Source organism: Talpa occidentalis, unplaced genomic scaffold (genome assembly GCF_014898055.3).
Source record: "Talpa occidentalis isolate TD23 unplaced genomic scaffold, MPIMG_talOcc4v2.1 talOcc4.7, whole genome shotgun sequence".
NCBI classification, from domain to species: Eukaryota; Metazoa; Chordata; class Mammalia; order Eulipotyphla; family Talpidae; genus Talpa; species Talpa occidentalis.
In genome coordinates, this window is record NW_023605083.1 from 90,606,668 (window position 1) to 90,620,888 (window position 14,221).

At 45.1% G+C, this 14,221-nt stretch overlaps 1 protein-coding gene across 8 annotated transcripts in view; it reads right to left on the reverse strand.

Annotated features, from left to right (window-relative positions):
* Window positions 1-3,899, reverse strand: part of ZFP3 (ZFP3 zinc finger protein) — a 49,423-nt gene extending 45,524 nt beyond the window's left edge. For 6 of the 8 annotated variants that reach the window (XR_008549449.1, XR_008549452.1, XR_008549448.1 and 3 more), the window contains exon 1: window positions 3,600-3,695. The gene's annotated coding sequence lies outside the window, so the exon portion shown is untranslated. Of the gene's footprint in view, window positions 1-3,599; window positions 3,700-3,831 lie in introns of those variants that run through there. The other 2 variants (XM_037492692.1, XM_037492691.1) reach the window with 2 other exon arrangements.
* Window positions 3,900-14,221: the final 10,322 nt, after the last annotated feature.

Sequence of the window (14,221 nt, forward strand, 5' to 3'; positions counted from 1 at the left end):
GCAGAGAATGGGCAGTCCAAGAGGCAGGATGAGCAGAAATAAAGGAAAGAAAACATTCTGATCTCAATGGAGTATGTCCAGAATTGGGATAAATGAGGAGGAAAGATAAGTGAGAATATACTGACATTTTGATGTGAATAAAAATGATTGTTTACTATGCTGTGCATTTTATAGACATTAACTAGTTAGACCTTCACAACCTCCTTAAAAGACAAGCGGGGCCTCCCTGGTGGCGCAACTGGTTAAGACACAACCTATGAGGCTTTCCACAGCCACTGCAGCATGAGTTCGATCCTTGGCCAGGGAGGTGACCCACATGGCGGAGTAGACCTCTCCTGTCTTTCCCGCTGCTCCCCTCAGCAGTGTATTTCAGTCGATCTGACTGTTCTGTTCCCCACTCTGTCTCTGGTGAATCCTCTCACCCCCTGCACCACTGGCCTGTACCCCAGTTCTTATATGCATAAATAAAAAAATCTTTAAAGACAGAAAGAGAGAGAGAAAGAGAAAGAGAGAGAGAGAGAGAGGAGGCTGGCAAGCATCAGAGAGAAGGAGCCAATCAGCATGTTTACCTGATTTTCTCCAGCAACACTTGTGATAGCCCCAGAACAGACTGGGGAAGTAGAGACAGTGTGGTGGAAGAATGAGGGAATACCTGAGGATGTTAGCCAGGACACAGTGAAGATAACTGAGATAGGGAAGCCCATGAAGTCGGGGGAAGGTGGGAGGAATGGAATGCTACCAGATGGAGGTCACAGAAAGGTTGAGTAAGCACACAAAACCAAGGGCAAGTATCCTTAAAATTGGGATGAGGTTTTATTTTGCAGTGTCAAAATTTATAATACACCAACAATAATATTCTTTGCAACTATTAAATATTATGAAAAACGATGAAACATGTTAGATATCAATTTACAAATGTATTATGGGGATACAAATTTTTTCGAATGTTTGTATGGGATACCTGAGCAAAAATTTTTGCATTTCCTTAGGAAACAAGTTCATTGATGAGCATCCATGAGAAAGGGGTCTTGCTCTTTGACCAGCAGATCTGACCTCACTCAAGAACTCCAGGAGTGGGCCTCCCCGGTGGCGCAGTGGTTGAGCGCTGGGTTGCAAAGCTGCCCGCAGCCTCTGAAGCACCGGTTCGATCCCCAGCTGCTCCCCGGCCACCGGAGGAGGGTCCCGCATAGCGCACAGACCTCTCCTGCCACCCGCTGCTCCCCTCAGCAGTGTACTTCGGTCCTTCTGCCTGCTCTGCTCCCTGCTCTAGCTCTGGTGAATTCTCTCACCCTCCCGCGCTTCTGACTGTACCCAGTGCTTGTATAAATAAATAAATCTTTAAAAAAAAAAAAAAAAAAAAAAACCTCCAGGAGTGAGCCCCAAGTGAGTTGACCCAGTCAAGTTAGTACTGCACGCACCCCCTGCAAGTGAATGTTCAAAATAGCAGGGATTGGTCAGGAATGCCTTCATCTGGGTCAATGATATTTTGAGGAAGTTTACTGGGACCTTCTAGAAATAGATCCCTGCCATTCTGAAAGAATCCAGAAGAGTGTGTGTGTGTGTCAGGAACTGCCGTTTCCATCTCACTACCACCTTGTGGATGAAGGCATGTGAAGCTAAGAAAATCTAGGGGAGATGGAGCCAGGGCCCCTAGATTAAATCAATCCTGAAACCACCATACCTCTTGAAATCCAATATGAAAGTTCATACATATGCATATTAAGCCACCTTGAGTTGGACTGTTACCTACAGACAAGACATTTTAACTGGGCCTCGCCTGGTGGCGCAGCGATTGAGCGCTGAGCTGCAAAGCTGCCTGCAGCCCCTGCAGCGCAGGTTCAATCCCTGGCCACTGGGAGAGGGTCCCACATGGCACGCAGACCTCTCCTGCCGCACCCACTGCTCCCCTGAGCAGTGTATTTCGTCACTCTGCCTGTTCTGCTTCCCACTCTGGCTCTGGTGAATTCTCTCATCCTCCCGCGCTTCTGACTGTACCCAGTGCTTGTATGAAAATAAATAAATAAATCTTTAAAAAAAAAAAAAAAAAAGAACATTTTAACTGTTACAAATACTTGCCTTTAACTTCCAAAAGGCTGGACCCTACCAAAAGTTCAAGATCTAACACAAGGATCCTCTCCTCTCCAAAGTCATCAAAATCTGCAGGAAGGAGGCCCTTCATACTCAGAAGAAGCATTTCACTCCTTTCTTTGTACCAGTTATCACTTACATGTTACTTCCTGTTTACTGCTCTTAAAGTCTACAGAATAAAAACTTCTTAACATGGCCCTCCTGGTCTCTCTTCCCATGTCTTGTCCCACAATCTTTACTGGTTGTTGGAAGCTGCAATAATGCTAGGGCCCTGCATTTCAAACACTTCTTAATTTTTAAAAAGGTTATATTCACTTCTCAAAATACTACTGATCAGGGCCTCCCTGGTGGCACAAGGGGTTAAGATGCAACCTATGAAGCTATCCGCAGCCACTGCAGCATGTTTGATCCCCCACCAGGGAGCTACCCACATGGCACAGCAGACCTCTCCTGACTCCCCCACTGCTCCCCTCAGCAGTGTATTTCAGTACATCTGCCTGTTCTGCTCCCCACTCTGTCTCTGATGAATCCCCTCACCACCCCCACACACACCTCTGGCCTGTGCCCCAGTTCTTGTATGCATAAACAAATAAATCTTTAAAAAAATACTACTGATCACTTTGCACACTTAACAAATATCTACACCACTCAGATCAAGTAAAAGGCAGTTCTTGTCATTTTCTTCCTTGACTCTGCCCCTAAAATAGATATTCCATCTTGTAGTCCTTATCCCATTGAACTATTAGTCTATTTTCATGTTTTCTTTCTTCTTTATACCTTGAACAAGGATGATATTTTAATTCATCCTGGTATTCCCTGTGCCTAGCACATCTTGAGTATGAAGTAAATATTAATAAATGAATTTGGGTAAATGTCTTCTCTGTATCACAAATCTGTGATACCCTCGAAGACTAAGTGGCTATTTCATTCACTTTATAGCTACAGAAGAGTGTTTGGCACATCATCAGTGTCAACTACTATTTGTAACAAAGTCCCCCCAATCTGATGTTTTATTTAAAGCACTGTATCCTCCTTTCCTCTTGCCCCCTCGTGCTCCCCGGTTCCCACAAACGAGAAGGCTCTATTAACTCTGTGCTCAAACCTGTCTCCTTTCCGTAACTAATCCTCCTTACCCAACAAGCACGAGGGCCTTAACTTTTTGACACTGGCCGACATTTCGTCCTTGCGGTTTACATGAGGCTAAAACGTCTGAGAAAATCTGACCCCATCGGCTTCCACACCGGGGCCGAAGAGGGTGTCCCCGTCTGTCCCGCCCCCGCGGCTGACAGGCACAGATTTAGAGCCGGGACGGGCCCTGGCAGCGTGCGGGCCCACACCCTCTGTGTGCAGGTGGAGAAATGGAGGCCCGGAGGGAACCACAAAGTCCAAGGTCACACAGCGAGCCCGGGTCAGCAACGGGCCTAAACGTCGGGCTTCAGCTCCACTCGCGGGCCGGGGAGTGGGGAGCCCAGCGCCCTCCTCCCACCAGCCGTGACGGAATGAGGTCTCACCGCAGGCCGCCACCGCCCCACGCTCACTCCGCTCGAGCTCCCGGCGCTGCTCCGCCCGCTCGCGCAGAACCCGCAGCTGTTGTCTTGGTTTCACGGGCGACGGGCACCGGCCACTTCCGGTACCCCGGCGCCATCCAGCCAATCAGCGCGCGCGCTCTCAGCCGGGGGAACAGGTGGCCAGCACGCCAACGCTTGCTCACCTTTTCCAACTTAGCTTTCTGCATGGCTTTACCTTAAACTAAAGGCCGTCTCTCCACTTCTTGTCAAGGCTGCTCTCAGGAGTGCCCCTTTGCACAGAGCGGCGCCTGCTTCTGACTAAGGATCACTGAGGACCTGGGTCCGCCAGGTTTCCTAGAAAGGCTCCAGGGATGCACTTCCGCCCTGCGACCAGCCGCTCTGCGCGCTGGTGTCACTCGCCAAGCTTTGACCTGGGTTTGAGTAGTTTGGAATAGGCGTCCCTCTCGGATGGGGAAGAGATTGTGCGACCCCAGAATTGCCCCAAATCGCAAACTTTAGCTCCACACCCCCTTCCCTGAGCTCCGTGAGGCTGGTAAATAAAGACCCTTAGAGCCCTGAAGGAGCCTGTCCTCCGCTGGAGGCAAAAGGCAACCTGTTCTGAGGTCAGGGGGCACTTACCGGAGGTGAAACAGTGTAGATGAAGGGAATTGCGAAACTGGTAGGATAAGTGTTGCCCCAAGTCCTTTTGAACTAGGCAGACTAAACTCATGAATTGAGGGGCACAGCCTACCACACTGGCAGAGGCCATGGTAGATAGAAAGGGGCAGACCCAGATTTAGGATTATCTTCCTCCCTGGATGGAGAAGATTGGGAGCCTTTACACGCAGTTGGAGTGTAACCTGTGCACATACCCAACCCAGAACAAGCTATAAAGAGGCTCTCTACCTCATTTTGTTGTAGAGCAACAGACCTACCCTTTAAATAGCTCCCCCTAACTCCTCAGAGCCAGGCTAATTCTCCTTTCTGGCACTGGTTCCCTCGTGCATGAGTCTCTACTATAAACTTGGCCGGTTCAACTACACCTAGGGCTTTGCTGAATTCTCTCTCTAGAGGGCAAAAGACCAATCTGTTGGATTGGCCCCTGTAACAGGGAGTGTGACACAGGGAGTCCAGGGGGATTTACCCAGATTCAGGGTGAGAGGGAAAAGTGCTTCAAGCACTGGAAACAGCATTTTACACTAGTCTTTAAAAAAAAAAAAAAAAAAAAGATTTATTTATGCATGTAAGAACTGGGGTACAGGCCAGAGGTGTTGGGGGGGTGAAAGAATTCACCAGAGACAGTGGGGAACAGAACAGGCAGACTGACTGAAATACACTGCTGAGGGGAACAGCAGGCGAGACAGGAGAGGTCTGCTGCGCCATGTGGGTAGCATCCTGGCAGGGATCAACTCCTGCTACAGTGGCTGCAGATAGCTTCATAGGCGGTGTCTTAACCCCTCATGCCACCAGGGAGGCTGGACACTAACCTTACTAATCTCTTGAACAATAGTGGCTCAGAATGTGTGATCATTTACTTGTTAACTTTGTTTGCCCTTCCTTTGGACAAGCTTCTTCTTATTCAAGTTTCAGTTCAAAGGTAACTACCTTGGAGAAACCTTCCATCTTATCTAAGTTGCCTCAAACTATATCACACTTCCCGACTATCAGTTATATGGAAGGACTATAATTGGCCCTATTTCACTCTGGTGCTCACCCTTAGACCAATCCCTGTTCAGAGAGAAAGTGACAATATGATTAGCCAAGTCTGGGTAATTTGTCTGCTTCAATTATGGGGGCAGGCTTCTGTATTTGCCTCACCATGATCCTGTGGCACAAGAAGTCCCCAGGATTACCCTCAGAAAGGGATGTTGTATATATATCCAGTACGCAACCTAACAGGAAAGAAAACTTTCTCCAGAGTTCCTCAATGAGATTAGGCCCCAGACTCCAGGATCTATCACTTTATCCACTATCACTCCAATATCCATAATTTCTTTGTCTTACTGTCTGCAACTGCATGGGAAATTTGTTAATTCTAGATCAGTGGACATGTCCACTTTCTGTCCCCAAGCTGCTGGGAAAACATATTCTGAAGAATACACTTGTGCAAACAAGATAAAAGTCTCTACTTCCCATAGGTCTCTAGTTAATTTGTCTGCCATTTTCCACTACTGCTATTTCAATCTCCTTCATTCAGGTCCAACCTTTGTCCAAGCCATAATCCACCATCCCAACCATTTATAGCTTCAGTCACCCCAAAGAAAGATGCCCAGACTACATAATTATGTTGCCTTAGAACCAAAGGTGGGAAACACTTGGCTCTACTGACTTTTACCTAATATACCTGACACCTAAATGTCTAGCTTCGCCCACATAGATTGTGGGAAGATGTGGGAAGGAGGCCCTCAGCACTGGCCATGCCCCTTTCTAATACTTTAAAACCACATCATCTCTTATAACTCATCATCAGCTTATAACTCTGATTTGGACCTAGTGCTGATCATAATTATATTTTCATTATCTATGGACCACATTCCAAGTTATTACCAAACTTAGGAAAACTCTCAATATCTTCCAGACTTCAATAATGCTGTTAAGTGTAAGTTACTGTTAGGAATGATCAAAACCTTCAAGTCTTTGAAAACCTCTTCTCCCACAGGTGTATAACCCTGGGCCAGGATATGAACTAACATGAGGACACTCTTGCTGCAAACTACTCTCCTTTTTCCACCTCCCCACATCCATTTCTTATAGCAGTGCCACCTCCCTCCTTAATTCTGCCTTCCTTTCCTTCTGCCAAGGATACCACCTCATAGAACAGTCTATACATCTGAAGTCTCACTCAGCATAACACAAACACAACTCTGCTTTATGTGACTTAACCATTTCCTAAGGACATATCTTTCCCCCCCACATAGACATTTCCTTTGAAAGCTGGGACTGCATTACATGTCCCTGAAAGACACTGACCCTGCCAGGCCTGTGTGCAATAGAAACCAGCAGACCTGAAATACCCACATCACACTTCTGTACACTAAAGCAATTGGCTAAAGCTGAGTCAGAGCCCAATTAAGACTTCAGTCTTACCCTCACATCCCCATCTATGAAGAGGCAAGCAAAAGAAAGAAACAAGTTCCTGCTGTAAAGTTAACAATTATACCTAGGGACCCAGAATAATTCTGAACCTGACCCAGGAAGGTCATATTTACACTGTGCCAAGATAGCAGATCCTTCTTAGACAAGTTCTTAAAATCCAAGAGGTGCTCTCACCTGTAAGGTCCATGTAACCCCCAGGTGAAACAATAGTTCCATTGAGTGTGTTAACATTCAGAAACTTCAACTTCTCAATAATTGCTCCATGGAAAGTGAGCTGGAAGTGATAGGAGAGGATGCAATGGAATTAGATAGCAGCAGAATGTACAAGGGAATAAGTGATCAGAGGACAAAGCAGAAGAAAGCCATACCAGGAGAGGAGGCTCCTCACCAGGGCTCTGGAGTCTTCGCAAGGTCAGCAAAATAATAGCACCATTGCCACCTACCACACCACTGAAGGGGCCTCCCTGGTGGCATAAGAAGTTAAGTCTCAGCACTATGAAGCTATCTGCAGCCACTGCAGCACAAGTTCAATCCCTGACCAGGGAGCTACCCACATTGCACAGAAGACCTCTCCTGTCTCGCCCACTGCTCCCCTCAGCAGTATTATTTCAGTAGATGCACCTGTTCTGCAACCCGCTCTGTCTCTGGTGAATCCTCTCACCCCCTGTACCTATGGCCTATACCCCAGTTCTTATATGCATAAATAAATCTTTAAAAAAAAAAAAAAAAACAACACTGAACATTAAGAGTGCCCCTGCCCACCAAGCTGAGTCTGCCCTGTCACAATGCTACAGGCCACTGCTCCTACTGATGAGTCTGAATTTGCATATGACTAGAAACGGATTTGTTATCCCAGGGCCCAGGCAGGCCTACTTGAATATTTCTGAGGCTCTTTTTTGGAGAAAATAATAGGGGAAGAAAATTAAGTCCCAGTGTGTCCCACCATCACAGGGACACCCAAGTTCCCAATGTGACTAGAGAATCTTAGTACTGCCAGGATAACTCCTAATTCTATTTTCATGGTGTTGGTCCCAGCTCAAGACATGACCCATCAAAAAATCTCAGATGAGCTATTCTGTTCTCCAACAAGAACCCTTCTTTATGAGGCAACTTTCTCCTCAGGCTAACGCCATTTATTGGCTGTCCCCCACTCTCTGTTTACTTGCTCTTCAGACTGTTTTCCCTCACGCCACATGCCTTCCCACAATACTGTCCTTGTCCCCACTGCCACTGACATCCATAACTGTGATGGCATCTCAAGGTCCCTCTCAAACAAAAGGGCCCCTTTGTTTCTGAGGCTTCCTTCTGCTGCTGACACCCACACATTCTCCCTTTAGACTCATCTTGGGCTCCTTGTTTCCCCTCTCAAACTCACTCTACCCCTGCTTCAGTGAGTCACTCAGAAGATCCTTCTTGACCTCAGTCCAATAATACCATATAAGAATTCATGATGTATAGATGTTATAAAGGTGAGTTTGATTTAAAAGATCACTAACAACAAATCCAAACCTCACAAATACCTTACATTGTTTACAAAGCCTTCTAACATATATTAGAAATGATTAGGGTCTCTTGAAGCTTACGCTGTTTACAGCAATGATATAGATAAGGCTTTCACAGATAAGGGAAGCCCCAAGGGTTCAGTGCCTTGTCCAAGTTTTTCAAGTCATAATGGGGGAGGCCAGGATTAGCACCCACATTTTCTCACCAGGCTCTTCTCACTACAACCTGTTTTTCTAAAGTCCCACTTAACACATTATGCCTCCACTTCTTAATGGGGCCCTAAAGCATGTTCAGGCCTGTTTTGTCACTGTTTTGACAATTACTCATCTCCAAAAAAGAAAATCCATGTTTGCCTTATATGTGCACCAAGTATTTTCCCATACGTTATGATGGAGTTTGGGTTCCTTTCTCCAAGACTTAGCTCAAAAAACCACATCCACAAAGTCCTCTCTGATTTGTCTGTTTTCACCCTGTCCTTCCCAACCCTTGGCATCTGGGCTGACTTGACCTTGTGTTGAATTGTAAGAACTGTCCGACCCTCTGTGTCTGCTCCCACAGCACAGCACCAACCAGACCCTGTCCACTGACTTAGAGACACAGTCTGTATTGATCAAGAAATGCTTACGTGGAAAAGTCTTCCTTATTAACTGGAGTCTTAGCAGTGGCCTTAAATCAGAAATCTAAATGTAACGAAGGGAATTTGGGGGACATAGCGAAGTTCGTAAAAAGAACAAATAATCAACTGGCTTTTCAGAACCCCTCACATTCCATTATGTGTATAATTATCATAGAGTTGCTATAAGGTCTATTGGCTGACACTAGAATCCACAAGTTCTCATAGCCTCTGAGGGTCAGTGAACCAAAATGTAACAACCAGATGGCTGGCTAACGAGATAAGTTGATCTTGATGACTGGGGATATCACGAAACTTAAAATGAGAAAAATTCTCAAATGGAATTGGGGGGCCTCCCTGGTGGCGCAGGCGGTTGAGTGCCACACTGTGAAGCTGTCCGCAGCCTCTATAGCGCTGGTTCGATCCCGGCCAGCAGGAGAGAAACCCACATGGCGCAGCAGACCTCTCCTGTCTCGCCCACTGCTCCCCTCAGCAGAGTAATTCGTCAGTCTGCTTGTTCTGTTCCCACTCTGTCTCTGGTGAATCCTCTCACCCTCCCGTGCATCTGGCCTATACCCCGTTCTTATATAAATAAATAAATCTTTAAAAAAAAAAAAAGAAAAGAATAGTCAAAAGACTATTCTGTCCATTAGGTCACTGCACAAAACACAAGCACATAACATTCAGATATTACCGTGTTTGATTCAGCCTTAAGCTTGTATGACTAGTCATCTGTTCTAAAACCATCCAACAGGTGAATTATTATTTACATCCTGAGATAAGGAAATTCTACCTTGTGGGGAGTAGATCCAAAGGGTTTTGCTCAAAGCGTAAAGCTTCAGAGGAGAAAGTATTCTGACTTCTGGTGTGGGCAGCAGAAATGACATCTAATCAAAATTCCATGACCTTATCTAAGGCAGATTTAATAGGAAAAGATCCTTTCAGTCTCTTTCATAGTAACATTAAATAATAAAATGGCATAATTTTAAGGTTAAAAAAAATTCCAGGCTGCTTGTAGACCAAATATTTCCGAATTTCCAAAGGGGAGCTTCAAGGAAGTTCTCCAAAGCTTCAAGAAAGCTCTCCATGTGTTTCTAAATGTGCCCCAAGGTTAAGAACCCCCATTAAACTACTGAGTCACCTAGAGCTGGGGCCCAGCTGGCTTCTCTGAGTTCAAGGGCTCCATAAAGGCAAGGACAACTGAATCATTCCCCCCTGAATGAAAAGTGGCATTCCAGTAGGAAGGAGGAGCTAGTGGAGCCTTTAAAGGGTTAAGGATTAGCTTTTGCTTAAAGGGGAAAGGAGAAGGGCATTGGGTTAAACACCCCAAGATCTGAATTCTGGCTCTGCCATTTACTATTTCTGGCTCCTTTTTCTGAGAATGGGGATAATCAGCTGTGTCACATCCGGCCATGATAGACCTGATGTGAAGATCACTGAGTACAGAGCTGCCAGATTTAGACAAGAAACAAGTTTCTGAAGATGTCACATCACTTAAGATGATTTCCCCAGTAAGAATAAAAGTAGACATAGTGTCACCACATGGCTCCTAAATCTACAATAAATATACACTTGCTTCAAAACTGTATTTATTATCTCTATGATTTCACAGGGTTTTCTATCCTAAATGTGTAACAGGGTGGTCCCCAGGAAAAGGAGAGGTTCCAGGTTCCCTGCCCCACCTAGGGGAGAGTGGAGCTGAGAAGGAGGAGAAGCTGGAGAGGAGAGTGGGGAAGGAAGGAAGCAGGATGGAGAGCCAGAAGGAGACCTGGTGGAGGTAGATGGAGCAGAGAGACATGTGAAGAAGTTGTTCTTGCTTCTTGGTCCTGGACTGGTTGAAACAGATGTGGGTGAGAGACCCATGGGGAGGTGACAATGGCAGCTTTTATCTTGATTTTGATTTTGCTCTTTTCCTCCCAGACTTGTCTTGCTGTTTCTGACCCTTTTTTGTGGGTCCCCATGAGGAGTTGTCTTAGACTGTGGCAGGCTCTCAGGCCTCAGTGGCCCTGCTTTGGGCCAACGCTGTTTGGCCGAGCACTTCCCCATGAAGGGATGGGTAACTTTGGGTGCTTGATTTGGAAACTATGTTCTTCCCCATCCTTCCTCTTTTCTGTATTGTACACTAATTGTATTAAAGTTCCTTTCCATTGAAGGTCTTACACAGCACAGTATGTTTTGTCTGGATGCGGCAGACGGCATAATCTATTTAAAGCAGGCAGGTTTGGGGCCTTGGGGGTGCTCCTTTCCCTGACCTGCAACAAATGTTCAAGACCAAGATGCATCACATTTTTTGAAACTTCCATGGTTTTGGTAACATCTTACTTGTGTTTTTAAGTAAGATTTCCATGTACATTTTTCAGTGCTAACATGAGCACCATTATGTAATAGATGCATGGGTGATGATATAAAATATGAAAACATTTATTTTTTTATAGATTGATTTATTTATGCATACAAGAACTGATGTACAAGCCAGAGGTGTGGGAGGTGAGAGGATTCACCAGAGACAGAGTGGGGAACAGAACGGGCAGATCTACTAAAATATAGTGCTGAGGGGAGCAGCGGACGAGACAGGCCCTATGAAAACATTTAAAATTATAACAGCACAGGGGCCTCCCTGGTGGTGCAAGAAGTTAAGTCTCAGCATTATGAAGCTATTGGTAGCCACTGCAGCACAATTTGATCCCCAGCCAGGGATCTAACCCCTATGGTGCAGCAAACCTCTCCTGTCTAATCTGCTGCTCCCCTCAGCAGTATATTTCAGTCAATCCGCCTGTTCTGCCCCCCACACTTTCTCTGGTGAATCCTCTCACCTCTTTGCACCTCTGGCTTACACCCCAGCTCTTGCATGCATAAATAAACAAATCTTTTTTTTAAATTATAACAGTACACTTGTACCATCTTTGTAATTCTATATTTATGTTGGACCTCCCCGGTGGCACAGCAGATTGAGCTCCGCACTGTGAAGCTGTCCGCAGTCTCTGCAGCGCACGTTCGATTCCTGAGCAGCCAGGGAGAAACCCACATGGCCCAGCAGACCTCTCCTGTCTTGCCCCCTGCTCCCCTCAGCAGTGTCTTTGGTCCATCTGCCTGTTCTGCTCCCCACTCTGTCTCTGGTGAATTCTTTTTTTTTTTTTTTAATAGAGGCATGCTTTATTTGTTTGTTTGTTTGTTTGTTTTTGTTTATACATGCACTGGGTACAGTCAGAAGCGCGGGAGGGTGAGGGAATTCTCTGGTGAATTCTTGTATAAATAAATAAATCTTTTTTAAAAATCTGTATTTATTTTAAATCTTTTTTAAATTTTTTTTTTATAGAGGCATGTTTTATTTATTTGTTTGTTTGTTTGTTTGTTTTGTTTATACATGCACTGGGTACAGTCAGAAGAGCGGGAGGGTGAGAGAATTCACCAGAGCCAGAGAGGGGAGCAGAGCAGGCAGAAGGACCGAAGTACACTGCTGAGGGGAGCAGCGGGCGGCAGGAGAGGTCTGCGCGCCATGTGGGACCCTCCTCTGGTGGCCGGGGAGCAACCGGGGATCAAACCAGCGCCGCAGAGGCTGCGGGCAGCCTCGCAACCCAGCGCTCAACCGCTGCGCCACCGGGGAGGCCCTAAAAAAAAATCTGTATTTATTTTAAGCAAACTTTAAACGTTTCTCTCTCTTTCTGTCTTTCTCTCTGTCTTCACTGCTAAGGGGAGCAATGGTTGAGACAGGAGAGGTCTCCTGTGCCATGTGTGGATTAGCTCCCTGGCCAGCATTGAACTCAGGCCTTAGCAGTGATAGCGCTGACTCTTAACCCCCTAGGCCACCAGGGAGGCCCAAACTTCTAACTTTAGAACAGTTATAAATTTACAGAAAAATTGCAAAGGCAATATCAAGTCCCTCCCATCAACATCTTTCTTGAGTATAGAATGGTTGTTACAGTAGTAAACCAGCTGATACATTGTTATTAACTAAAGTCCATGAATCATTCAGATTTCCTTAGTTTTTATCTAATACCCCTTTTCTCTTCCATTTAGTAGTCATGTCTCTTAACATTCCTCTTGGCTGTGACATAACAAGAGCACATTTAAAAATAACAGCACAATCCACAACATCACCACAGGAGGGGCAGAAGCAAATCAAAACAACTGCCCAGTTCTCATGACAGTCACAAAGGAGGTGGGCATTTGTTTATCAGTTAAGGAGGCCTTAGCTTGAACAGTTTACAATTTCCTTCATGAGCTTTCAAACTGATTCTTAGAATTTAGTTTTAATTTGAAAGGATTGGCTTGATTTCATGTTTTGTGCATAAAATGAATTTTATGTCACATACTTTCAAAATAGCCAACATCACGTAAAAATGAGTCCAGTAACAACACACAAATATAAGACTATTCCCCTGGCAAACAAAAGACAGATTATAGATTCCCCACCCTCCCCACGCCCCCAGATTATGATTTAGAAGGTCCAAAATGGGGGTAGAACTATCTGTGTTATAATTCCCAGGTGAGTCTGATGTATTACAACATCACTAAATCTAAGAGTCACCTCCACCCTGAGGAACAAGTCTATAAATTTAAATTCAGTATCCAAGTAACACATCCTGGATGCTGAGATTCACACTCAATAGAATTAATGACTATTTCAGCAAACACATGCCAAGGTACATGATTATATAGACATCCTTAAACCTACAAACAAAAGCTGCTCCCTAACCTCCTTTTAAAATTGTTTATTGAAATGCATTTATTTAGCCTTGGAACATTGTTATGAATTTTGGATCAGTTCTAACATCACAGAAATATTATTTATCCAATAACACAAAAGAAACAACATGTCCTTGCAATGAGCAATATAAAAACAACACTGGTAATACCCAATCATAAAACAAAACAAAGGGGGAAAGAATAAGAAATATGATTTTACATATCTTATTGTTGATGTTGAATAAAAAGAAAATGAAGGAGCTGATAGTTATTGAGGAAACACCAAGAGCTCTGAAGGTGGCTAGCCTATTTTGACTCAGAAGCCAAGGGTGCCTTTTCTCTTAGAATTTTCTCTTAGGCTTACCACCAAAGGCAGTGGAAAAGCTTAGGTTTGCCCTGATTCTCACTTTAGATATACCTTAGAATTACGTACCTGGGAAGAGGGAAGGAGAGACAGACAGACAGACAGATCCTTGTGTGTTGATATGTGAGAACTGCAATAACAAAACAGCACAGACTGAGTGGGTTAAACAACAGAAATTAATTTTCTCATGGTTATGGAAGTTGGAAGTCCAAGATCATGGTGTCCTCTGGGCTGGTTTCCCCTTCAGCCTCTCCCCTTGCCTAGCAGATGTCCATTCTCTTGCTGTGTCCTCACCTGACCTTTCCTCTAGGCATCCCTAGTGTCTTTCCTCTGACACTAAGTCACATTGGACTTGGGAGCCAC